The sequence below is a fragment of the Staurois parvus genome, unplaced genomic scaffold (assembly GCF_062004578.1).
Source record: "Staurois parvus isolate SC_StPar_1 unplaced genomic scaffold, SC_StPar_1.0 ptg000145l, whole genome shotgun sequence".
In the NCBI taxonomy this organism is placed as follows: Eukaryota; Metazoa; Chordata; class Amphibia; order Anura; family Ranidae; genus Staurois; species Staurois parvus.
The window spans coordinates 21,018,240-21,046,239 of record NW_028317941.1 but is presented as its reverse complement, the minus strand read 5'-3'; the positions used below and the strand labels follow the sequence as shown (position 1 = coordinate 21,046,239).

The 28,000-nt window shown below is 41.9% G+C and overlaps 1 long non-coding RNA gene across 3 annotated transcripts in view; it reads right to left on the bottom strand.

The window, feature by feature from the left end:
* Positions 1–210: 210 nt before the first annotated feature.
* The window catches only part of LOC149464963 (uncharacterized), a 39,614-nt gene continuing 11,824 nt past the window's right edge, over positions 211–28,000 (bottom strand). The window contains exons 2-6 of one of the 3 annotated variants that reach the window (XR_016312270.1): positions 13,060–13,132; positions 10,504–10,562; positions 7,025–7,179; positions 1,496–1,564; positions 211–920 (exon numbers count right to left, since the gene is read on the bottom strand). This is a non-coding gene — a long non-coding RNA (uncharacterized LOC149464963). The remainder of the gene's footprint in view (positions 921–1,495; positions 1,565–7,024; positions 7,180–10,503; positions 10,563–13,059; positions 13,133–28,000) is intronic. The other 2 variants (XR_016312271.1, XR_016312272.1) reach the window with 2 other exon arrangements.

Genomic DNA, 28,000 nt, shown 5'->3' with positions numbered 1-28,000 from the left:
GGTAACTGCTCTTCCAACAGCCACCAGGGATACCTCCAGTCCACAGGCACTCCCTGCTGCTGCATATGTGTACTTAAGGTCTAGGTCTTTATTTTGATCTTAAACATCTTTAAGTGTCACTGTGTCCTCCCTTGGCAAAGTAGCATGCTTAGCCAGCCTCATGAACAAGGCATCTACCATGGACAGAGAAAAAAGTAATTTAACTTTCAGTTCCTTTCACTGATATCATTTATTCAACTTGTTAATGATACAGGGTTTCTTCTTCAGCTTTTGCCAATCTTGAATCATCTCTGCAATTTGTGAATAAATGGAAAGATACTTGCTCTTTTAAGGTTAAGAAAAAAATTTCTAGCGTTCTGTGGGCACTCCATTTCTTCCCAGCCAATTGCTTCCTTAACAGTATTTTCAAAAGTTTCTACTAGAGAGAAGTCAAAACTTGAAGAGTTTCTATCTTCATCATCATCTGATTAGTGTCCTCTGAATCTGATTGCAGCAGCTGTTTCTAACTGGAAGAACTTGGCACCAAAATCATTGGTTGTAATGTGGAGACTTCCTGAATTGACTCCTTAACTAGAGAGCCACCTCTCTAACATATGCTTCCTTTTTTTTCATAACCTCAGCAAAACATGTCTGGCATACCAGTTTCTCAAAGGGAAAGCCTTATCTCTGCACACCCAGCATCTGTTATTAACTGGACGTCTATGTCGCCTTGCTGAAGAAGATCTTGAGCGTTGAGAATGAAGATATCATGAAAATGATCTGGAATGACTCCTCCTAGAGCATCTGCATCAAGAAGATGACTTGTGTGGATTCCTTTCCTTTGAAAGGTTAAGCTGCCCAGAGCTCCAGTATGGTGTAATTTCCAGTCGCACATGCACAATTGTGTTTTGCACACCCGGTGCCATCTTGCAAGAGTTTATCTGAGTCAGGGAAGGAAATAGAAAGCAGTGAGAGAAGAGCAATTAATACCATACAAACCTGCGATAAAACACTGCCAAAACCCCTATGTTTATTTAAAGCTTGTATACACAATTACCCCCCAGACCACCAGAATGGGGCCTTCTCCATCTAGCTCATTTAAAGGCTGTACACAGAAGAAATTTCCACCCAGGAAAGGCTGAACCTCGCTGGGACATAAAATTAAAGGTAATGAAAGGTAAGTCCAATCCTATCAATGACGAAAAAAGGCAAACAATAAATATAAAATAAATAAAATAAAAAATAAATAAATAAAAATATAGCAAATATAAACGAGTGGCAGTAAATAAATTAAAATGACCTATATGCAGAATAACCATATGATCTAAAAAGGATATGGATGTAACAAACTAAATACAAGCTATTAAAGTCCCCAAAACAAGAGATGAGGCCCCAGCAGACAAACTTTGAACCCCTGCTTTCTGTAGCTGAAAGCACAGTCTCTGCATGGAAACAAGATAAATCCAAATAGCAGTAAAACAATGGCTTTCTAATAATGCAAACAATAACAACTTACATGTGGGACCACATCCGTGTGCACCAGGTAGCCATCTGTGTGGTGGTGGTGAAATGCCAACCTCCCCTCCTGTGGCAAATCAAGATGGAATAGTAAGGAAACAAAGCCCAGGGACAATCAGCTCAAAGCAGTGGCAAGCACTGCACATGACGCAACCAAAGCAGTGCTGGAGTGCAGAGTGCAATGGCTTGGGAACAAGCCTTGCTTGACAAAGAGACAGAGCCTCAAAACGTGTTGCCATGGAGGTGCTCTATGTAACCTGGAAGCATTGGGAGAAGGACTATTTAAAGTGGTTTATAATCAGTGAAGTGACTAGCCTCAGATTAAATAAATCCTTCCATATAAGCTGTATTTGTTTATCTGCAGCCGTCTGTCCTGTAGAGTCTTTACACAAAATCTGTCACATTCCTCAGCAGCACAAAGCAGGGGACGGGAATCTGAATTCACACACTGCACAGCTCAGAGAGATGAACTCTGAGCCTTGATTGGAGGGCAGGATCACACAACCCTCCTCTCACACTACACAGAGAACAAGCACAGCTGTGGCTGTCAATCAAAGGCTGTGTGCTGGCGCTCTCCTCCCCTGTCCTCATTTTTTTCTTGGTGTCAGGAAAAGCTGTCTCATGCAAAAAAAGTGGCTCATGCAGATAACAGAAGAATGAGGCAGCAGAGAGAAATCATGCTTTGGATGAGGGCAAGTACACAGTATAGATATAGGATATGCTTTTTTTTCAAATGTAATTTCTGAGGTTTACAACCACTTCTTCACCAAGACATTTTTCTTGGGGAAGAAAAAGCCTGGTTTGAACTGAGTCCAGGATGAGACACAGATAATCCAAGTAATGTTTCAGTTCCAGTGAGGTTTTCTGAAAGTTCAGGATCCAACTCAACCTTTTTAAGATATGCACTGTCTCATTGTTAGGCAGAATTTAGGTTGACTGTTTTTTCAATAGAAGATTGTCATACAATTGGAAAGACCTGGAAGCATAGCAAGGCTAGCACGGGGGTCAGTACTTTGATGAATGCTCAAGGAGTAGAAGAATACTATATCTATAAACTGGCAGTGTTTACCTACAGGAAAAAAGAGTTAGCGTTGATATGCCAAAAAGATGGAGTGAAAGAAAGATGTTGACATGTTTCAGTCATGTCTGCCTTGTTTACAACCTCAAGGCCGACATGGCTGGAATGCGTTAACATCTGCTATACCACTAGTGTCTTTTATGGAGAATTAATAAATTTGAAGATATTTAAGAGCATGTATGGAGTTGTGGATCATCTTATACTAATTTTTTTTCAGGCCTATTCATGAAAAGTTGATTGATAGATCGGAATCTTATGAATGGGAACTGCCACATATGGATTGAAATTCGTCCAGATCCGGCTGAACTGGTCAAATTTCGATCCATTTATGGCCAGCTTTAGCCCGTTTCACACGGGTGGACCAATCAGGTCTGCCTGTCCATTTTTCAGACGGACTAAATCAGGCCACCTATTGTTCTCTATAACGAGGCAGATGTAAACAGACATGTGTCCTCTTACATCTGCCTGCATCTTATACGCTAAAAACATCCGCTCCCCATCCGTCTAGCAGATTGTAATGAATGTGGCTCTGAGGAAGAGGCAAGTCCTCGAAACGCGTCAGCCTTTTGGATGTCTAAACTCCCTATTGTGGACTGTTACTCAGCGCGGTGTTGATCCAGCTGTTCTTCTATGATGTGCCTTGACTATATTGTCGTTTGTGAGTACAACACCTACTTTATTTTTTATTAAACATTTTTTATGGTAATGCACTAGGCCTGTGCGCCCTCTTTTTGTTCTTTCCCCATTCAGTATATTTGGATTCCCCCGGTCCATTTGAGGGCAGCAAGGTGTGCATGTTCCAGGACATTCTTAATGTGGTTGTAGCATCGAGTCCATCCCCAAGCGCAGGAGCATTTGTGTTTGCTGGTTCTTTGTAATGAATGACAGTTGGATGTAAAATGGACAAGCAGTTTGTTTACATCCCACCGCCACTTAGAGAACAGTGGGCTGTGCCCCTATCCGCTCTGCAAAGCGGAACAGACACGGACCTGTCATCCGCCTGCTCAGTGGACAAATTCCCTGCTGATCCACTAGGTTGAGTCCACCCATGTAAAAGGGGCCTTAGTTTGTGCAAAGATATGTGCAGGCTGGACAACATGATGTTTAGAGGGGCAGAGAGTGGAACTATAGTTTGCAACCCCAGGAAACCATATCTCTTACCCAGGCATCTTAGCTGCTCTTTGACCAGGAGTCCACAAAGGTAAACAGATGTCTCCTTACATTGAAAGGATGCAGTAGGTTTGCTAGACTTAGGGACCTAGGTTTGTGATGGAATAGGACCCTTAGCTTGGGTCTGATCTTGGTGGTTGAAGGTTGAGAGTAACAAAAGGAACTCATTCTTGCTGCAACATCACAATATGCCCAATTCAGTGTGTAGGTGCTCGATTATACCACTTTTGATCTGTGCAGCATTCCAGTGTTCCCTGGGAAGGTCATGATGCAATTTTGGAGCAATTGATACCATATATATCTTTTGTACATTGAAACCTGTTTTCTTCACAAATAAAGAATTGACAAAAAGAAAAAAAACAAAAAGAACTCTTACTGGCTTTGGAAAGGAAGGAGGGGAGGTTGTTTAGTCTTTCCAGTTTGTGACTAAAGCTGGCCGTAGCTGGATTGAAATATTGATCAATCTGGAGCCATTCCTGTTCAACAGAAGATGGGAACGTTGGGAAACCTTTTTTTCAGTGGCTGCAGCCATTGATCAGTGTTTTATGACAGGGCAGAGACCCACTGTCAGAACACAATGCCACGACAGGGAGGATTCCTCCATCCACCTTACTGGGTCAGGTTAATTACACAATTAACCCTTCACACTGCCACCACCTCCTTAATTAACCTTACTGGGTCAGGTAATTACACAATTAACCCTTCACACTGCCACCACCTCCTTTTTGTACAGAGAAAGAGGAAACTTGGCAATATCAGCAATAACACTAGGATGATTGGATAAGTGTCTGTATACCACTGTCACCGCATACAGGTTATACAGAGGGTTAAATACACATAGTAGCGCTCTTCAGCGGCAGGAATTCGTAAGTTGCATTAAGGAGCTTTAGAAACAGTTCAATACTTTCAGAAAGAAAGATTTATTACTAAAAGGTAAAAAGGGTGCAATAAAAATATTTACAGAAAAAAGATGTAACCAATATACATATAAATACAGAGAGCAATACCACAGCAAAAAGGTAACAGAAAGAAGTTTAGAGAGGTAGAGTACTTGCCAAAAGTCCTGGGTTAAGCAGATCAAGTTTCAGAGCAAAAGGGCACCGTCTCCCAAGTTGATTCTGATGTTAAAAGGGAGATTTCTTCAGCTTCTCTCTTAGGCCTGACAGCCTATTTTGTTGTCCCCCAGCAGGGGGTGTCTCTGAAGCCAAGGACCAATGGCCTCATTTGGGGAGGGGGTGTCTAGGCGGAGACCCAAGCTAGAACCGAAATATCTCTTAGCTTATGTTTTGGCTCATGACTTTTCCTAGGCACAAGTAACATTCCAACCGCGGGTAGATTAATATGCAGACACATCTGCGGAATGGTTAGATATGAAATATGAGATACATACTTGAATGGTTCAAGAGATGTAATTTTCTGCTTTCCTATATATTCCAGCCAAGGAGTGTAACATATCAAACGGTTTGTCTTATCGTGACCATAAGATATGCCTGGTTTTTATGTAAGTCTCTCATATTCCAAGATATGAGACATAGGGGGAAAATGTGGATTTTAAAAGTGGTATCTAGTTTATTACTCCTCTGGAATGTCTTTGAACTCAGGGAAAGGCTTGGGTTATCCTTTTACGAGGTGCCAGATTGCACAGTTTCTTAGACCGCCCGGCACCCAGCTCCTGAGGTTTTATAGCTCGGAGATCCCTGCTGTGCTTTGGCCACCTGTGACACTTCTCATCACTCAGGCCACATGTGACTGTGGATGAACAGAGAGGGAGGGGGATGAGGAAAGATATATTTGTACAAGATGGACGATCCTTTGCCAAGATGGAGGTTTGGACGATCCTTTGCCAAGATGGAGGTTGGAGCAAAGTGGTTGAAAGTGGTCCTTCTCTGTGGGTACGATTGCTACATGCATGCCTTCATGATGGCACACGTCTCTTTGGTGCTCTTTTAGATACTCTCAAAAATGATGCCACTGGAGATAAAAGTATTCAGATTCCCCAAGTGAAGAAGCAGAAAACTAGCTATAGATGATTAGTTTGTTTTTTTCATTCAGCCAGCAGGCTGAAAAAAAAAAAGAAAATTAACGGATTCCTCCATCCATACAAGTCAATCACGCTCAGGCTGCCGGTACATCGATTGTGGTCCATTAGCTGGAAAATCGTTGTGCAGGGTGCAGCTGGGCGTGGCATTGTGACATTGCAGTTTTAGATTGGCTAGTCCTTCGGTCACAAGTTTGGTGAGAAGGGCTGGGGTCTGACGCACGATCGTCACAATGCACATTAAGCTTTTTTCATTGTTGTTCCACAGAGCAACGTTCCACAGTTCTCTGCATATTCATAGACAAGGGACACATTCAGGATATAAGATGGACAATATTGAGTTACCTGTCCACACAATAGTGCAGGGCTGAAAGCATAAGCTTTAAGTGCTTTACAAATAAAGGGTCAGTATGGACAATAGCTGGATCCTTTGACATAAGTATAGTCCATTCCCCTAAAGTTTGACAGAATGACATCATGGCTTTGGCATGTTGCAAAGCAGGGCCTGCTAGTGAAAACAATTATTTTTAAAGGGGTTTTAACATGTCTGTCAATGGAATACTTAAAGCATAACTAAAGGCTTTCTTGTTTTGGGTAGAGTTAGGAGAGGTTTTTTTTTGCTGTCCATGTCCCCATTAGGGAGATTTATGCTATTTGTTTTATTGACCATTGATAAGGAAAATTTCAAAGGGGGTTTGGACTATAGCAGGGGACAACAATCCAAACTGTTGGTGGCAGGTCCCTGAGGAGGGACACTGCAGGCCTCATTGGAACTGTTAGTAGATTCTGAGCTGAAGAGACCCCATTCGGCGGGACTACCCCCCTTGAGCTTGGGATCCAATTTGTTGCACTGCTTAACAAAGGCAATGTAATTAAGAATATCAGGTAAAAACACTCTGGGGACTCTCACAAACCAGCTGTTGAAAGAGAAATACAAACATTCCAAGACAGTCCTGCAATCTTCAGTTCAATGGGGTGCGAATACAGTTTCCAAAGCTATTACTGTGATCTGGATAGCTGGATAAAGAGTCCAGTTCATCAGCATGTAGATGAAGTCTTGATTGATGAGAAAAGATATTTATCCTCCTAGTACAGTAGCAAAAAACTGAAGCAGACTAGGAGTGGTAGGGGTTATACTGGGCTGGCCCCTGTTTTTTTTTGTTTGTCAATGATGCATGAATCCTGTATCCCTTAAAGCAATATTAAACCTGAAACCAAAAATGTAATATATTTCAGCTTACCAATCATTAGATGTGGTGGCTGCATCAGTTTTCTTTTCTTTGACTTTTTCCTCTGTTTTCTTTTGGTGATCTGGGCAGCAACACACCTCCTGTATTAATGAGAAACCACTCTGGAGGAATGAGTATAGATCACAGCAGACAGCAGCACTGTTAGTCTGGGGGGTGTTAAATGTATTAGCAGATTTGAATACAGTAACACATCGAAGCCAAACTCCAGCTAACATTTTTAAAAATACAATTTTACAGGACTGTTGTAAATCACAGTTTCACTTTAAATAATCTAACACATCAAATCTGCAATGTTTCATCACAATAGTTTCAATAACCTTGAACGTGCACATATAAAAAAGTAATGCATTATAAATTACACACAGCTTCCTCTGAATTATAATCAGTGCTTATTGTACAGAACTATGAGGGGGGTTAAGAACTGTTGAGATACAAGTAATCTGCATAATCTGTTGTTTTTCATTAGTCAAATCTTAGCCTTTGCACTAGGAGACAAAAATTGTAAATCACAGTTATTGTGTATCACTACTAAATAGGAAACAGAACTAGCATACGTTAAAAAAAATATGGCTGCCCCCAGGCATATATAATTACAGACTCTACACAGAAACATTTTGTATCCATCCAAATGATTTATATTAAGATATTACCATTCACATTTTTATCTATAAAGCTGGAAGGTGACTGTAGTTTTCTTTCAGGTTAAAAAAATGTCAGCATGATACACTGAATTTTTGGTGTTCCTATGCTTTGAGTAGAAGAAAACTCATCAGTTATAATATGTCGATTTAGGTTTGTCCAGTGCAGTATGCCACAGTTGTCTCTCCATACTAATGAGCCAAGGTGGGCCAAGGTATGTCTGCGGTTGTATAAAGTTGCCCACAAACACAAGAAAACATTTGGCTGCACGAAGTCTTTCTCATTCTCTGACAATCAGTCAAAACAGCAGTCATCTAGTCACACAAGAGCACCTGTTTAGCACAATGGAGGAGGAGTGAGCTGTGCATAAAAAGTTCCAGCATCTGAAAAACAGCAATCAGGCAAGTTTTCCTAATCTGCTCTTTAGCTTTGTTCCCCATTACCACTTGTTCAGGGATGTCATGTGCTGCCTCCCAGACATTGGATTGTCACTTGATCCACCTGGATCAAATATCTATTGACACTTTACAGCTCCATGGTGGATGGTCTTCTTTTCCAGGATCCTAGCGCAGGAGAGAAATACAATGCATGGAACATTTACTGAGTGTCTAGACATTCATTCTGCAATTTCCCTATATAATTTCTGTTAGTTCTATACAATGAACACTGATTATGCCTCAGAGTAAATTGTGTGTAGTAAGGCATTACCCTTTTATATGTGAATGTGACAGTGTCTCCTGTGTCCTGCCTAAATGCAAAGAGATGAAGTACAGCGTTTTACTTTTTATTGATTTGCACTGCAGTAACAAATGAAGAAAAAACTGAACTGATGAGGACATTGAGAAAAAAATCCCATATCGTGCTTGACAAAGCTCAGCATGGTGATTAAAGCTGGAGGTCTAGGCAATTGACGTCCACATGTATTCAATTTACTTCTGTATGAATCTTGCCGCCATTTGAAACAGTATCATTTGACCAATAGCTAAAGAGGCAGCCACTATTTTTCAGCTAAAGTTAACACTGGCACACAAATAAGGTTAAGGCAAGCCATATTAATAAGTTATGTAAGTCGACTGTTTTGTATGTTTGGTCACTTGCCTACCAATATTATATATATTTTTTTGTAGTTCTTTATTGAAGTATGTTACAACAACAGGAGAGTAAAAACATGAATTGGTATCATGAGACTTGATTTAAAAGTCTTATAGCATGGCAAATACATAGAATGCAGGGGGGTAGCATGAAAGAACAGTTGCATCATGTTTGAGAAATTGGTTATTTTTCTGTTCCAGTGAAATAAGAAGCATATCCTATATCATTCCTAGTACTGGATCTCTTTCATCTTGGGGGAAGTGGGTAGGGGTGGGGGCGTATATAAACAGGGTAGGATTTCAAAAGTTGAGGGAGGGGGAGCAATTTTATCTACTTCCAGGCAGAACCAGGTGTTCTGAAATTGTTCCTCCTTTTGGCTAAAGAAAGCTGATGGAAAGAGGGCCTGGTGATTTCCACCAGAGTGGAAATGTTTGTATCATTTTCTAGATTTAAGAGTCAAATAGAGGAGGATGATAGCCAGATTGCTGATTAGATTTACATCTGTGAGTTTAATTAGGATAGAGATAATCTGGTCCCAACATGATCTAGGAACAAGGGAGGGTACATGACACCATCTATTGAGAAATTTGGTACCAGACTCCTTGATTTTAATGAAGATAGAAGCTTAAAGCTGAATTAAACCTTAAAAAAAAAACAAAAAAAAACCTGCTGAGACAGAGGTGGACACAGAGTCTCCTGCATCGTGGGCTGTTAAGTCTCGTCAGTCAAATAATCCTGCATATTTTGGGTGCACCCTGAGACAACCAGCAGTTAAGTACAAGGCCCCGAGGTGAGAGCTCCAGCCATGTGAACTAACCCTAGGAAAACACTCAAGGGTGTGCTCAATGTAAGCCTATCCAGTAAATTGTCCCAGTGAGCACCCATATCATCCTCACCACTAGCATGTTCCAGCTCTAATTAGGACCATGAGACAATCCATGAATGTTTGTCTTATTAGAGGCTATGTGCAGATGGGGTGTGCTGGGTTGGAATTGGTTTTTGTTTGCCCGAACAGTGTACCCAGGTGCAGTTCCTATAACATTACATGACCATACACTGTACTGAGAGCTCAAGTACACACCAGTGAAAGTGCACAGAGTGATCAATTAGCATGAAGCAACAGTCTTGAAAGTTCTGTCCCCTTGAAAGTCCAAGAAAACAAGTGGTGTGTTCCTGTCTGAGTACACTCTTGTAATCGGACAACCTAGGGCTATAGGGCATCACAATAAAAATTAGGGGGTGCAGAGAGTATCATGCTTGGGGGTGGTGTTCCTGAGGGCAAGTCAGGTAATCTGACCCCAAGTAAGGTGCCAGGGCAGTCAGGGGGTATGGAGTTCATGTGGTGCTCTGGGAATGCTGGGGATCAGGGTCTTACAAACACATGTAAAAAGACTGTACAATCATGAGCCTCATCAGCATTCTGGGCCCTAGTCAACAGTGTGTGTGCACTGACAGAGATAGAGGTGATCAGTGTAGGTGGTAGATATGTCACTGCAGAGGTAGTCATCTTGGCTGGGGTGAAAGGAGGATGGTTATTTAGGTCATCTGCATTAAGGGTGGTCTTTGCCATGAGGAAATCTGGCTGATGTATGAGGATGGAGCCCCTGGGTGACCCTGAAATATTGTAGAAGTAAGTCTATGGGAATCAAGTTTGGCATTGCACTTTGCATGCCCAGATGGTCATTTGGGAGAATTGGTACTCATGACCCTGAAGGGAGTGGGTATAAGGGTATAGTTACCTGATCTCGAACCAATCTAGAGTGCAGCCAGAGTTTTCTTTGCAGTCTGGGTGCCAGTCCTATGGGCAAAGGGAAATACTTTGGTGAGTCCAACCAGTCATGGATTTAAATAGCATTTGTTCGAAGGAATTCAAACAGTGTCAGTACTTAGTCAGGTGTCCACAGTAGAAATAGCTCCTTGTCCTTCCTGACTTCGAGGTGGATAGAAAGGCCCTGCTGGCTGGCTGCATTCCAGTAAAGGTTGGAGCAGGTGGTAGAGCATGAAAGTGTGTCAGCAAAGGTACATGAAAAGTTGAACCATAGCCTTTTTACTTCACCAATGCCATGCAGATGATCCCTTGTAAAAAAAAAAAAAGTGTACTCTACAGAGTACATCCCAAGGGTATTTATTGCTGGGTGGTCTCTGGCCAGGTTTTCAATGCACTTTACTCAATTCCAATGGAGAGGAAGGATCACATTTCAACAGATAGTTGAGGATTCCAGACACAGTGGCAGAAAAAGCTAGAACTGGCTGTGGCTTAGGGTATTCCCTGCAGCTAAATATTATTTCTCCTACTACAATTTTCTCTCTCATCTACTTCCAGTTGCAGCAGCACAGCTTTGCTTTTCTGTTGTTGATGTGTGGCTCCAAAATTTTGCAGCTAATCCTCTAGGGCTGGCTTGTCTACATTCAGGGAAGACACCATGGAGTCCAAGTCAGTAACTTTATGGGGTACCTCTACCTGTCTCATGGTGCACCCTTTTGGGTAATAAGGTACTCTATATCGTGTTTGGTGGAGAGAGTATGTATAATCTCTTAGAAATCCTTGCCTGGCATTTGTGGTATGACCATAAAGAAGATACCAGCAGAGGAGTCAGCTGAAAAAGAGGGCTGGAAGATGTGGACTGGAGAGCTATCGGAGGGAAGGTCAGCTTCAGACTTGGTAGTTTCTGCCAGAGGTTTAGCAATGTTCTTCTCTCCCTTAGCTTAAGCATGCTGAGCAGTGTTTTAATGCGGAGACACAGAATGGTCTCTTCACTAGTCAATCAACTACAAAGGAATACCCCAGGCAATGTACTCAAAGTAAAAAAAATGCTTAGAGAAAGAGTAGAGCGGTTTTTGGGTGGAAAAGACTTTGGATGTCTCTTCTGCCATAAAACATGATCTCCTTGCACTTTATTTTGGGAATTTAGTTTTACTTTACCTACCAACACTTTAGATAAATCACAAAATGGAGCTTAACAAGGCTTCTCAGTCACACTGCATTTGGCAAAATACCCATTTTGCATCATAGCATTTAGTAAAATAACATATACTGTAGTAATACAATACCTGAGTAAATCTTAATAACATGTCACCTGTATAACATGGCTTCTCAGTGGTGTAGGATTATAACTTTTTTTTTTTTTAATGGCTGAACTGGATGAACTTTTGTCTTTTTTCAGCCAGACTAACTATGTAACCAGATGCAGTATTAGGCTGGCCATAGACCATAGGATACAGGAAATAAAATCTCTTGATTTCCCCATAAACACAGACAGTGTTGACAGGGGAATCCCTCCAGCTAAGCCATTGTGTTCTCCTGGCGGGGGTGGAGGTGGGGGAAGCATTTAAAATTCGGCAGGCTGGTTTTACCCAAGTTGATCGATCAATCAACTTGGGTGCATTCAGCATGCCCATACATGGTTCGAGTCTCGGCCGGTTCCTGATGAACCCTTTGATTCAAGATTCAAGCCGTCTATGGTTGGCTTTAGACTAAACCTGGCCACCCACCCACAGCCTGTGGGCTGAAGGAAAAAAATCTAACAGATTCAACCACACACAATAAACAGCACAGATGGATGAACCTTCCATTGCAACTATTGTATTCTGACACCTGCTGGCAACTGAGAGAATGCCCAAACAGTGATTGCACTTCATTAGATGCAGGCCTGTTTGGCAAACAAGTTTCCCCCTGACTCCTTCAAATTCTCAATCAAAGGATGTCAGACAAAGTGACCCCAACAGAGCCACTCACTCATTGAATTTTGTCCATTCATTAGGAACCAGATGTAATTCAGTCAGTGTATGTCCAGGTAACTATGGCTGTGTGGTCTAGTTGCATTTTACAAAACAGTTCCCTATCCAGATCTAGGCTGGATTCACACCAGTGCACTGTGGTTTGGGTGCAGTACGATTTAAGGGCCTTTTACATGCAGTTTTAGCTGCACTCCTATTGACTCTAATTAGACCACGTGTTTTCATGAAAGCACATCAAAGTCTCTTTGGTGTGCTTTCTGAAAACACACGGTCTAACAGAAGTCAATGGGAATGCAGCTTAAATCACATGTAAAACACACCATAGTTCCCAGGCAAAGCAACAAGATTTCATCACATAAATGACTGAAATGTGAAAAGCAGCCTAGCATCAAAAGTTAGTGATCAATTTACAATTTTTACAAAAACTCTTGATCGAAGGTTGTATTGACCATTTGGTTGATTTTGCAATGAACAATTGCTAATATTTCCTGTCGCCTCAGCCAAACTGAGACCTGCCAACTCATCACAACCAAACTGAATGGAAAACTTGTACTCACAACACATTTATTTTTTTAGCTGTGTTCTCATTGAAGCTACCTCTTGTGGCTTCTCCCAGGTTGTCCGAGTTGCCTGTTTAATAGGAAATACCTTGGTGAGGACCAGGCTATTGTTCAGTTCATACTTGCATTATAGATACCAAAGTTGCTATTGGAACAAGACAGTTAGGGGTAATGGCACATGTCATGAATTTTATTTAAGTCAATATGGGTCAATACATTGCCAAATGGCAGTAATGTGCTACACAGAACAAATATATGCATAACATGGCATAAGAGATGAAAAGTATTTGCAGTAGCATGGAGTTAAGATTTTCTCATACTGGCATGATGGCACTTGCCACATATTAGATAAGCGCTATTTAAAAAAAAAGATCATTCTACTCCCTTGGGCATCAACAATTTGAAAAAGTCTCAGCAGCCTTCTGACAAAGATTCCTTACACAACTGGCTCAGCTACGTCACCTAACTGGATGGCAGCCCAAACCGCAGCACAGGTCAGCTCCTCATCACTGCATGCTGTTTGGAAAATTCTGCCTCCTTATAGTCTACTCCTCACCTCACTCCTTCAGTCTCCTCTCGCGTTACTAACTTATTGACATATCAGCATGGATGTCACACCACTTCCTCAAACTCAATCTTTCTAAAACCGAGCTGATAATATTCCCTCCAGTCTGTGCCCCCTCCCCTGACTTCTCCATCAAGATCAATAATACAACCATCAGTCCCTCCCCTCATGCCAGGGTACTAAGTGTAATCCTGGACTTTGATCTGTCCTTTCAGCCCCAAATCCAAACACTGTCCAAATCTTGTAGAGTTCACCTCCGCAACATCTCCAAGATACGCCCGTTCCTAACAATGGAAACCACTAAGCAACTTGTTCACTCCCTTGTTATATCTCGCCTTGACTATTGCAACTCCCCCCTCATTGGCCTACCAAATCACAGGTTATCCCCTCTTCAGCCTATCATGTATACTGCAGCCAAACTCATCCACCTTACCAAATGTTCCATGTCTGCCATCCCTCTCTGCCAATCCCTCCACTGGCTTCCCATTGCTCAACGAATAAAATTCAAAACATTAACAATTACATATAAAGCCATTTACAGTTCTGCCCCAAATTACATCACCGATCTTGTCTCCAAATATCACCCAAACCATCCTCTCCACTCCTCTCAAGACCTCCTGGTCTCTAGTTCCCTTGTCTCCTCCTCTCATGCTCATCTCCAGGACTTCTCCAGAGTCTTCCCCGTCCTCTGGAACTCTCTACCCCAATTTGATTGACTATCACCTACTCTGTCCATTTTTACCTTCAGCTAATAACCGAATCTTCTATTTCTCCCATCAGTTCATCCCCTACAGTTATTACCTTTTGTTCCACCAGCCCTTTACTATTAGATTGCAAGTCCCAGGAGCAGGGCCCTTCTAACCCTCTTGTATTGAACCGCATAGTTGCTGTATTGTCTCCCTTTATATTGTAAAGCGCTGACCAAGCTGTTGGCGCTATATAAATCTTGTATAATAATAATACTGCATGTAGGAGAGAATTTTCTCACCCTCTGCTTTGATTGACACTATGCATTGGACATGGAGCTACTGCTGCACAGGTCCTTACTCCTAAGTGTGCTAGAAGAACCTTTCAATAACTTAATACTATTACAGGTACACTTTAAGATTGATCACATGACTTGTCTTGATTACAACTATGTATCATTATTGATACATTTATTATTTGCCAAATGATTGTATAACAGAGCACTTGACTTTGTACGTGGGAGAAGCGAAATCTAAAATCTGTGTGTACAATCATTCAGCAGCTTGACAACCGGGTCTTTGCAATCATCCTGGATTTGAGATGCGGAGAAATTAAGCTAGATTGTTGAAGCTTATCAATTGGACAGCCCTCAGCAATACATTTACAAGGAAATGTGTTTTTTATTAACCAGTGCAGCTATTTCTTCATGCTGGAGCCTTACTGACGAGACTGTGCACAAACACCATCTGCAAGACGTGTCTCATCGAGCCTGAAAATACGGTGAAAACCTCGCCTACACACTCATGCCTCTTTTCTCAGCTCAATACACACATACACTTTGTAAAGTGGGTTCAGATTTCTATACAGCTTGTTGAATTGTTGTTAGTAAGACAAAGCCTAAACCAGAAGCATTATGTATTGTAAAACTTCTTAGAAAACAGTAAAACAAAAAAAGATTTTTTTTTCTCTAGAATGCCTGTCAGCACTTTCTTTCTCCTCGTAGTCTATCAAACCAGCTAAGCTTGCCACTTTCTTACCTATCTTTCTGATCACGTTTTACACCCTTTTTTTTTTTGTAATAAACCGTAAACACTTCCACAAACATTATTCAATGGGGCCTAAAGTCTGCTTTGTTTTTAATACCCCCTACTGCAGCTTTCCTAACAATGAGGGCCATGTCACATGAGCAAATTTTTTGTAGCAGCTATTTGCTAGAAAAAAAACAACTACAGTCAACAAAAGATCTATGTTTCAGTGACCCCAGCAATTTAGCTCAGCTGAAAGACTGGGGGGGATTTACTAAAACTGGAGCATGCAAATACGGTGCAGCTCTGCACAGAAAGCAGTCAGCTTCCAGGTTTTTTTGTCAAAGTTTAACAACAAGCTAAAGTTAAGCTGGTCATACAAGTATAGATTTTCGTTCGAGAATTTTTGTTTCAAGAATATTCGTTTGATTTTCTAATCGTTAGTGGGGTCAAATCAATGTTTGTTTCTGACAGCAGAGACGGGAAAATTGGAAGCAGGAACAAAAACTTTTCTCGATAAAACAAATTTTTGGCCAGTGTATGTGGTTATCATTCAGAAATTACATTAATTTTAACATCGAATGTTAAAAGCAAAAGACAATCTTCAAACGACATGTTCAAATGTTCTAAGAATTTTTCTTACGAATATCCTTGTCCAAAAATCTACACGTGTATGGCCTGCTTAAGAAGCAGATTGGCTACCATGCACAGCTGCTCCAGATTCTGAATGCTCCAGTTTTAGTAAATCTCCCCCAGTGACTTTTTGAAGCATTTGAAGCTTACTACTGAATCATTATCTCAGGGGAAACCAGGGCACATCAACAGTATGAAACTACATAGAAAAGCATTGTAGAAATCTATAGAATTTCCTTATCTCTGTAGAGACTCAGAAAACACTGAACCATTGGCATCATTATGATACCATTGTCAAAAGGAAATCATCAACAATGGCAGTCTAAAGAGTTTTCTCATTACATAATTATTTCACTGTAAAAAGAATGACTCCACGCATATAAATCTGATGAGTTTAAATGTCATGCTTTTTACTGATTTAACCCTATGGTCTCTGCCAGGGGAATCTTTTCACTATGTCTTTAGTCTGTCCTAGTCTCTGCTGGCTCCAAAATAAGGATATATACCTATGGGAATTCTGCAGGCAACACTAAACTACTGCTTAAAGTGGAGCCAAAATCCACCCAAAACTGATTTTTACCCTTTCTGTTTCAATATTTTTATTAGGAAAGCTTTGTTTTTAAGAATATAACAAGCTCAAAATATGCCCTCGCAGGGGCTGAGCACAACATTAACATATAAACATCCTGCTGACTTGTATTAGTCAAATAACGAAATGTCCAATGACAAGCACAGTTGGGTAATTCCAAGAGTACCCATAACGGGATATCTGTCGTGGCATGAAGCATAGACAACTGGGAAATCTGAGCCGTCAAATAGTATCTAGAAACGTGTGGAACTCCCAAACCTCCCTGTAGTCTATGAGTATACAAAGTGCTTCTATTCACTCTGGGATGTTTATGAGCCCAAATAAAACTGAGAATCTGGCTCTGTAGTACACGAAGAAAAGACGCAGGGACCTGAATAGGGAAAGTACAGAAAAAGTACAGGATCTTCGGCAGGATAGTCATCTTAACAGCATGTATCCGGCCAATCCATGATAAAGAAGGAAACTGCCAAGAATGAAGCAGGGAAGTAACGGAGCGCAGTAAGGGGTAATAATTAGCCGAAAATAAGGCAGAGTAGGAGGAAGTAAGTGTAATGCCAAGATAAGCCAGAGAATGGGATGCCCAACGGTAGGGAAATTATGTCTGCAACCGTTCAACCAGGTCAGCAGGGTGCGTAATATTTACTGCCTGGTTTTAGGCAAATTGATGCGAAGGCCATATATAGTCGAAAAACGGTCCAATATGACCTGGAGATTGGAGAGAGTGATGAGAGGATTGGTTAAAACCAAAAGGGCATCATCCGCATAAAAGTTGGCCTTGTATTGAGTGCCGACATAGGGGACACCAGAAATATCCGGGTGATTTCGAATGGCTGCAGCTAAAGGTTCAAGAGAGAGAACAAAAAGAGCAGGTGAGAATGGGCATCCCTGTCTCGTGCCCCTGAAAATAGGGAAGGATGAGGAAAAAAAACCTGCATACTTAACAGAGGCCGAGGGAGACGAATATAAAGCCGAGATCCAAGCCAGAAATGCGTCACCAAACCCCCATCTAGACAGCGTATATGTCAAATATTGCCAAGAAAGTGAATCAAATGCTTTATAAATGTCTCGGGATAAAAGAAACCCTTGTATCTTGTGGCAATGTAAAATATGAATGAGATGGATGACTTTATGGATGTTATCAGCAGCTTGTCGCCCCGGAACGAAGCCAACCTGATCTTGATGAATAAGTGAGAGTAGATACTTATTAATTCGGGTGCTCAGAATCTTTCCCAGAATCTTCAAGTCCATGTTTAGCAGCGAGATCGGTCTGAAAGCTTGCAGTTCAAAGGCATCTTCAGCTTTCTTAGGGATCATAGTAATATGCGGCTGAAGAGACTCCAAAGAAAGCCGGGAACCCTGCTTCAAAGAATTGAAAAAGGCCATCAAATGAGGAACCAGAACAGTGGCAAATTTTTTATAATAGAGTCCAGAAAAACCATCTGGGCCTGAAGCCTTGGAGGCCTTCAAAGATTTGATAGCTTGGTAGAGTTCAGATTCAGAGATATCTGTATTCAGGGCATCTCGGGCTGCATTGGATAAAGAGGGTAGTCGTAGCTCAGCAAAAAAGCTATCAGCATGTTCAACGACAAAGGTTTTCAGTTTTTGGTAAAGAGAGGACAAAAAATCTGCAAATCTATGAGTAATCTTCACAGGGTCCAAGGTAAGGCCCCCGCCCCTCATGTGGAATTGAACAGGTTTATGCGTGCGACCAAGCGAATTAAGTTTCTTGGCCAACATTGGCCCCGGTTTATTGAAGCATGTATAAAATGTCCGGCCCATTGTAAGGCATTCTCAGCTTGTGTAGTGGAGAGAAGATCAAGTTCAGCAGCCACCACATCTTGAGCCTTCCTACTGGCCGTAGTCGGGCAGGCTTTCCAAGTAGCGTCCACCACGGCCAATCTCGAGGTCAATTCCAACAACTTCTCTCTGGCCTGATTTTTACCCTTTAAGGCCCAATGTACAAGGGACACTTCTGAACGATGGAAACTGACTGCTGGAAAACGTAGCTTAAAAAATCATCTGTTTAGCTGCGTTTACATAACACGTTTATGCGCGTTTGCTTTTAGAAGCGTTTTTTAAAGATAAGCACAGGAGAACCTCCCAAATGCCCAGAATGCACTGAAAAATAGTAAATTATTAACTATTTTAGACTGTTTCAGAGAAATACAGAGAGCAGAAGCAGAGAGAGCAGTAGATGTTGAGATTAGCTTAGGTGTGAGTTGCTCATTAACATTTCTTTTGTTTCCAAGGGTGGGAAAGGTGTCTGGTAGAGTGAGTCATTAAGGTCACCTGGCAGGGGGTCTTCAAGAGTAATTTGAGGTGTGAACGGTCATTAACATATCTTTTGTTTCCAAGGGTGGGAGAGGTCTGAGGTGTGAATTGGTCATTACAAGGTGTGACAAGCTTGGTTGGAACATCCTGTGTTAAGTGTTTTGTCCATCTGAGTACCCTGAAAACGCTTTGCATGCATTTTTCATGATGAAAAACGCAAACGCTTATAAACACGATTTGCTGCGTTTACAAGCATTTTGCGCTTGAAAAGCTGATAAAATCGACTGCTGAACGTATGTTTTCTGCGTTAAAAAAAACGACTGTAAACTCAAATGCCTGTGAAGGAAGTTGTGCATATGGACACATAGGAAAACATTAGGGTGAGTTCAGGGGCTGCTGAAAAAAAAACACTGAACAGCTCCTAAACGTGAGTTTATCAGCTGCAGTGTACATGAGCCCTAATAAATCACTTTTTTGTTAGATAACCTCTCCAGTTTTCTCCTGTTCCATATTAAATTTATAACCATAAACATACATATGTACTCAGGAAGTCATGTTTATTCTAAGAAAATAATAGAAGCATTGCTTTATCAGAATTTAAAGAACTCCAGAGAGCACTACATCTAACTATCCCCTTATTAAAACCCACATGGACTCAAACACAGAGAACAATACAGGATAATTCAACAGCTAATGCTACAGGCTAACTTCCCTCCTGTACATGCCATTGCTGGCAGGTAGGAGTGATGCAAATATTTATATGAGGCACAACATTATTCATCTCCAAAGCTAACTTTATAGACTCATCCTCTACATTGTCGGCAAGCTGGGAGTCACACAACAATTTATAAAATCTTACAACCCTCGCTACTGTTCTAAAGTGAATTGGAGTTGCTTTTTCCCTTCAGCTGCTAGAAAAGTGCAGCACTGTGGCTAAGTGGTTAGCACTTCTGCCTAGCAGCACTAGTGTCGGTTCAAATCCCAGCCATGACATGTCAATTCAAATCCCTGCCAAACTCCTGCTAGGAGTTTGCATGTTCTCTATGTGCCTGCGTGGGTTTTCTCCCACAATCAACAAACATGTTGGTAAGTTAATTGGCTCCTATCTAAACTGGTCCTAGTGTGCATACACTATAATGCAAAAAGTATTGGGACACCCCTCCAAATCATTGGATTCAGGTGTTCCAATCATCTCCATGGACGCAGGAGTATAAAATCAAGCACCTAGGCATGCAGACTGCTTCTACAAACATTTGTGAAAGAATGGGTCGCTCTCAGGAGCTCAGTGAATTCAAGAGTAGTACCTTGATAGGTTGCCATCTGTGCAATAAGTCTAACCATGAAATTGCCTTGCTACTAAATATTCCACGGTCAACTGTTAGTGGTATTATAACAAAGTGGAAGCAACTGGCAACAACAGCAACTCAGCCACAAAGTGGTAGGCCACGTAAAATGACAGAGCGGGGTCAGGGCATGCTGAAGCGCACAGAGCACAGCAGTCGCCAAGTGTCTGCAGAATCAAAAGATAAATACCTACAAACAATGTGTGGCCTTTAGATTAGTACAACGACAGTGCGTAGAGAGCTTCATGGAATGGGTTTCCATGGTCGAACAGCTGCATCCAAGCCTTACATCACCAAGTGCAATACAAAGCGTGAGATGCAGTGGTGTAAAGCACGCCGGCACTAGACTCTAGAGCAGTGGATACGTGTTCTCTGGAGTGACCAATCACACTTCTGTGTCTGGCAATCTGATGGACATGTCTGGGTTTGGTGGTTGCCAGAAGAACGGTACTTGCCTGACTGCATTGTGCCTAGTGTAAAGTTTGGTGGAGGGGGAATTATGGCGTGGGGTTGTTTTTCAGGGGTTGGGCTTGGCCCCTTAGTTCCAGTGAAGGAAACTCTTAAGGTGTCAACATATCAAGACATTTTGGACAATTTCATGCTCCCAACTTTGTGGGGACAGTTTGGGGTTGGCCCCAGTGCACAAAGCATGGTCCATAAAGACATACATGAGTGAGTTTGGGGTGGAGGAACTTGACTCGCCTGCACAGAGTCCTGACCTCAACCTAATAGAACATCTTTGGATGAATTAGAGAGGAGACTGTGAGCCAGGCCTTCTTGTCTGACATCTGTGCCTGACCTCACAAATGCACTTCTGGAAGAGTGGTCAAACATTCCCATAGACACACTCCTAAACCTTGAGGACAGCCTTCCCAGAAGAGTTGAAGCTGTTATAGCTGCAAAGGGTGGGCCAACTCAATATTGAACTCTACGGACTAAGACTGGGATGCAATTAAAGTTCATGTACATGTAAAGGCAGGCCTTCCAATACTTTTGGCAATATAGTGCATGTATGAATGTAAGTTAGGGACCTCAGATTGTAAGCTCCTTGAGGGTTAGGGACTGATGTAGATTTACAATATATATGTAAAGCCCTGTGTAAATTGACTGTCCTATATTAGTACCTGTCATAAACAAAAAAAAAAAAATATAGCAAACACGTGATCTGCAGCACTAATAGGAGAATACTTTGAGACAGAGATGCTGGGGATGGAGAAGTTACAGAATTTTTTTATGCCTTGGGTACATCTCTGAAGGCACAAAACAATTTTAGTACAATAAAGTAAAAAACAAAAAAACGTGACATTTTTATTACTATGTGTTATTTGCTCATTTCAACAGAAAACTTTTTCTTTCAATTCAAGACATAAATAAATACCACCAGCTCATGGCTGGTGCTATCACTGAGATTCTAAGAGGTGTCTACTGTGGGAAGCAGAAAAAGTAATTGTAGACAAAATAATGGCTTATGTGATAAAACACTTATCTGTTAAAAATAGAACCTTTTAATAGTTACCTGTTCCTTTCATGTGGAAAAATGATTCCACACGAATATGATAATTATGTGAATTGTACATTTTTATAGACAATTATCATCATATAACATAATGCATCTGTATCACCCTCCTACTTAGGTTCCTGTAGTTGAGGTAAATTTTAGTTTTTTGGCTTCCCTATAGCAGGGTAGCAGTACTCAATTACTTGTGGCTGTTCTGGGTGCTGCTGGTGCAGGTTCAACTACTTCCTCCTACATTCCAATGAGTTCAGTAATATAGTGAGTGGGAGAGGAAGACCCTGGCCTGAATATTCATACAACCTCAGCCAATCCCTGGTCAGAAGGTGTGACCATCAAGGGGCTAAGAGGTGTATGAATGGTCTGGGGCCTAGAACAGTGCTTTCTTGTTCCTAGGGGAAGAAGATTCAACCTGACTGCAGAAGAAATTATTTTTGGGGTTATAGCTCCAGCTAGAGCTCAAGGACCTTCTTCCAGAGCCCCTGAATAAGTGCTGGAAGTTTTGCAGAGGATGCAGGCCAGAGGCATCCTGTACAGAGGCTGGCTGGTTCTAAAGGAAGCAATACAGTACCCAGGGCACAGTATTAACCTCAAGGGTCCTATAGACTGTCCTTGCCACTTTTGGGAGAACTCACTTCAGTTTTCTTGACTCAGGTTATAATTCTGCCAAGGGGTCCACTGCGTTGTAGTTCTCTTAAATTCTGAATTCAAGAGGGTGGTTGCACCCTGAAGAAGTAGATTAGCTACAAGTGTCCTTTATTGCATTCTGGTAGTTTTGGAGTATCCCGAAGCTCACCCACACCCCAACCAATTTAAACAAGCAAATGAACTTCAAAAAGACATACAAGGCCTGTTTTTTGACTTGAGTAACTGTGAACTGCTGTGTGCCTGGCTGCCATATGCCTTCAGTGAATGGAAACTGTAATCAAACAGCCATCCTGGCCTGGGGTCTGTGCTTCGTATGCTTATAAAACAACTAGCGTATCTTTATTATTTATAAATTGATGCTAATATATGTTCACTTAGTTTGGAGCCTGGTTATGCAAATTACACTTTTGGTTGTGTTTGGAGTTCCTCTTTAATGAGCTATGTACTCGTGGAACTACATAGCATTCAAAGTAAACACAAGCATTTAAAAACAATACCCGTGGTACCCTTTCATCTTGCTACAAAACTCTGTTGGACCTCCATGCAAATGTCAATCCCCCCTTCTTAGCAAAATGGGAGAGGGATCTGCAGACTAATTTTACCGAACCCCAGAAAGAACATGTCCTCTTCTTTGTGCAGAAATCTTCCCTCTGCAGCAAATACAAAGAATCCTCTTATAAAATTATTGCCCGCTGGTACAGGACTCCTTCAGTCTTGGCAAAACTATTCCCCAATTAACCTGACAGATGCTGGAGATGCGAACAACATCCTGGCACTATCCTCAATATCTTCTGGGAATGCCCTAGACTCCAGACTTTCTGGCAGCTAGTGCTCCAACTCATACACAAATTTACAGACATACCGTATCTCTGTATAATGACCCATCGGCAGTCCTTCTTAACCTCACTCCCATGTCTAAGAAAAGTTATCATAAATATCTTCTCAAGCACCTCCTAAATGTGGCACATGCATGCATCCTGAGCCAATGGAAACAACAGACAGCCCCTACTGTGGCTCAATGGTTCGCCAGGGTGAATGACATTGAACAGATGGAGGACCTGACTTCTGCTATCCAAGACAAATCAGAGGAACACAAGACCAGGTGGCTTTATTGGGACTTCTTATGCTTTTCAGATGAATACCTTTAATATACCTAATACTTGCTTTGCACGTATGAACTAAGGGTCATTTCGAGTTGATAGGTAGCGTTGTTCCCTGATGGTCAAGCCTCCCCTTGGACCTCGTATTACTCCCCCCCCCCCTTTTTTTCTCTCTCTCTCTCTTTCCTTTCCGTCTATTTTCTTCACTATAATGCATAATGAAAAAATCTGGTATGCCCTGAACCTAAGAGTTAGTTTCGCAGCTGACTTCCCCCTTTATCGACCATCTCGTTCTGACTCTGCAGGCACTGTGTGGGGGGGCACGTATATTTTTATTGCCCAGTAGGATCTTCCCAACTATTGTGCTCAGGCCAAGCTGTAGCTGGGCTTCAGTTCTATGTAGACCATTGATTGCCCTGAGTTAACGTAGTGTTCTGTGTATAGATATATATAAGTATTTTCTTTTTGATTGTACCAGTTATTTTGCTTATCTTATCTGGTTGGTGAAGTCTCCTTTTCATGTCATTTCATTGTTACTGTCGCATACCACTAAATAAAAATGCAAGTAAATAAATAAATGAATGCACATTTATTTGCAAGTAAAAAATGTGCATTTATTATTTTTTACTCTGCAACCTTTAAAGCATTCCACCCGCAATCAGCAGGCTCCTGAAGATGGCTCTCAGTCAGCTGTATGCCAGTACCTCCCATACAGACAGACAGTAAATGAAGTGCAGGAAGAATCAATGACCTATGAAAGCGCTCACCAGTTCCTTCGTAGTTCACTGAACTACAAGCTGTCTGCCGCAGTGGCTGACAGTAGTGCAAGTTAATCCATTCACAGAACTCTGTGAATGAATGGTGCTGCCATGGCTTCCGATTGCGCAACGGATCAAATTCAAAATCCTAACGCTGATGTACAAAGCTGTCCACCATACTGCCCCGAACTACATCACTGACCTAATATCCAAGTACCGCCCAGCACGCACACTCCGCTCCTCACAAGACCTCCTTCTTTCTAGTTCCCTGGTCTCCTCCTCCCATGCCCGCCTCCAGGACTTCTCCAGGGTGTCACCCATCCTCTGGAACTCCCTGCCCCAACCCATCAGATTATCACCTACTCTCCTCTCCTTTAGGCGCACCCTGAAAACCCATCTCTTCAGGGAAGCCTACCCCACCCCCTGCTAACTTGCCTCCCTCCTCCACTCTTCCTACCACTCCATCCCCCACAGCTATCTCCTCCTGTGCCACCACCCCCTCCCTCCTAGATTGTAAGCTCGAAAGAGCAGGGCCCTTGATCCCCTCATGTTTTGCATTGTATTGGTATTGTTCTGTCACATGTTCTGTCTCCCTTTGTAATGTACAGCGCTGAGCGAACTATTGGCGCTTTATAAATACTGTATAATAATAATAATAATAATAATGTTGTCAGAGCCCTGCACAGCAATTGTGATAGCAAGTTAGGGAGAGGAACCCCCTGTAACAGCTAGGAGAGGATGGGGTGGAGAGGAGGCTGGAGATGGAACATGTTACATATTCCACCCTGAATACGGGTTGAACATGTACCATGTTTGGAAGGTGAACTTATCCTTTAAAAGGGGCACCCACAATACTCCCCTTAAACGTCAGGGTTGAAAATGTGTACTGGATTGGATGTTTCAATACTTGCTGTGCCTTATTCCCCGAATGTTGGCTGCAGGGTTTATTCCATGCCTGACAGTGCAGGATCCATAATTGCTAATGCTCTCCCATAGCCCCCAACCAGAAGAGTGTTTGAAAGCCACGGGAATGAGGCACTGGTGCCACGCTGGCGCTGGATGTGTTTCTCTATCCAGCACCCATTTATGAATAGCCTAAAATGCAATTCAGATTGGTATGTGTTTGGACAAGATTACCACAAAGGACTAAATTCTAACTGCATGCTTTGTTACTGAAAGTTCAGGATTTTAGGCCTCCTGGTAGGTTTTCAAATCACTGGCTTTTCTTTAAAAAAAAAATAGACACTTTAAGCTGAGACATTGCCGTTGAAAGTGAAATATCTGCCTGCCGAGAACACAGACGATGAAAACAAGCCAAGTAAATAAACACAAGGAGGCCAAAACCAACATTAAATAAATAAACATAAGTATAAGAGGGCTCTGCAAGATTCAAGTACAAAGATACTGCGCTCTGCAATATGTCTCAAGCTTAATGCCAGGAACCTGCTCAGTTTTCACTTGTGCAAAAGGTTTCAGCAGTGGTGGCCTTTGACCTGAAACTGGGAACCATCACACAGTCAATGGAGCTTATTTAGAGGGTCAGGTGATGGACAGGGGATAATAAAAAAACACATGGAAACAAAGGTTTTGCAAAGTATGATACATGGATCCTAAATCTACTGCACACAAGTACCCAAAAGGGAAAATGGGAATTACCTGTCATTCTGCTCAGCTGTTGGTGAGCAACTATAAACTGCAGTTCCTGATTATATCTGTCATTTGTCATTGGTAATCCATGGTCTATTACATATCTAATATGATAAGACCACTGTAGTACCACAATCATTTTGCACAAAGCAGCCCCAATCCTCCTCTTTTTGGGTCCCCTGTTGATTCTCTACGCCCCTTCCTCGTGCTGAATTCCCCCAGAGCAAGCTGCTTGCTCTGAGTGCACTTGTGCATGCTCGTTCTTGAGCTGTCTGTGGGTCTATGACTCCCCCGCTCCCTGCCTGTGATTGACAGCAGGGGGAGCCTATGGCTCCCCCTGCTGTGTCTCAGCCAATGAGGAGGCAGAGACCCAAGAGAGCTTCTGCTCTCGTGCACATTGATAGATCAGGCTCAGGTGAGTATAAGGAGGGGCTGAGGGAGGAGCTGAACACTGAAGGTTTTTTACCTTCGATCATAGAACGCAGGAAGGTAAAAAAAACCTTCAGGATTTAGAACCATTTTAGAGTTAAATTCTGGGCACAAAAACATTTGTATAAATATATTACTCAATATACACAAAAAATATAAACTCACTTAGTGTACATCAAATGCATTTGCAAACCAGATGTTACCTTGTAAAAGAAGACCTGACATAATCACTGTACTTCACATAGCCTATGCAGAAAGCATGATATAGGTGTGATCTATCAAGCTCACCCACTATAGGCTGCCGCATCTAGATAATAAGGGTTTTCAACTTTAATAAGGGCCTAAAAAGGAACAATTTTTATTAATAAGTAGTTTTCCATTTGTGAATTTGCTTTAAGGACCAACACTATTGCTAGTACCTATTTTAAATGAAGTCTGCAAACACAGTTTACAGTCTGCATTTACACAAGAGCAGCTATCTGCATTTCTGCAGCAACTCATAAAGCGCAATGCATACATTATATTCATTATATGTTTATCAACTGCCTTCTATTCAAAGTTTAATCAGTTATAAAAAGCAGATGATCACCCCAGAAGTAAAAATTCCATAATATCTGTTGGGGCTTGTTCACGCCATGGTGCAGAAATTTCAGTTTTTCTGCGTGCATTCTGCAAGGGCACAACAAAATCTATTGTTCTCCATGGGTCATGTTCACACCACAACACTGGTATCTTGCAGATTTTTTCTGCACAGGAGTCTGCAACAAGTATAAAACTAATTGAAGCTCACATGACAACTGATGTCTCTGCAAGTAAAATCTGCGCATCAGTTTCCATCAGTTTTTCTGCACGTATGGTGTGAACAAGGACTTAGACCATTATCTCAGCTATAATCATGCCACTAATGTAAATATATCAAGCCTTGTTGGTTCAAATCCCAGCCACAGCACCTCCTGCCTGGAGTTTGCATGTGCCTGCGTGGGTTTCCTCCGGGTACTCCAGTTTCCTCCCACACTTCATAGACATGCTGGTAGGTTAATTGGATCCTGTCTAAATTGGCCTTTGTATATGAATGTGAGTTAGGGACCTTAGATTGTACGCCCCTTGAGGGTTAGGGACTGATGTGAATGTACAATATATATGTAAAGTGCTGCGTAAATTGACGGCGCTATATAAGTACCTGCAATAAATAAGCCTTTGTGAAAGCTTTCAGAACCCAGGCTAATGTATGCAAAGAGATGGCAGTGACTATGCAACTGTTAAACATTCTTCCTCTGAAGAAACCAGACATAACTTAGAGTTTAGGTTAAATACATATTATTTTTTAAAAAGTGACTCAGTCCACCTATAAGCCCTGGTTCACACTGATGCGGAAATTGCACAGAAAACGCTGCAAATTCCGCACCGCATCAGAATCACACCCCATTCATGCGAACAGGTGCGGGTGTGTATGTTAACACCCCGAAAGCGGTCCGCAAAACGCAGTGTGATGTGCAGAATCAGATCGCATAGGTGTGAATATCCATGCGATCCAATTCCAGTGCGGACCAAAAAAAGGGTCCTGCACGTCTTGGGTGCAGTGTGATTAGAGCCATACAAATGTATGGCTCCAATCGCACTGCACACAAATCACATGTGACTTGCACAGGAATGCATTGCGGTTCCTGTGCGAATCACATGTGATATACCACACCGCATATATGTTAACCCGGGCTAAAATCAAAATGTCT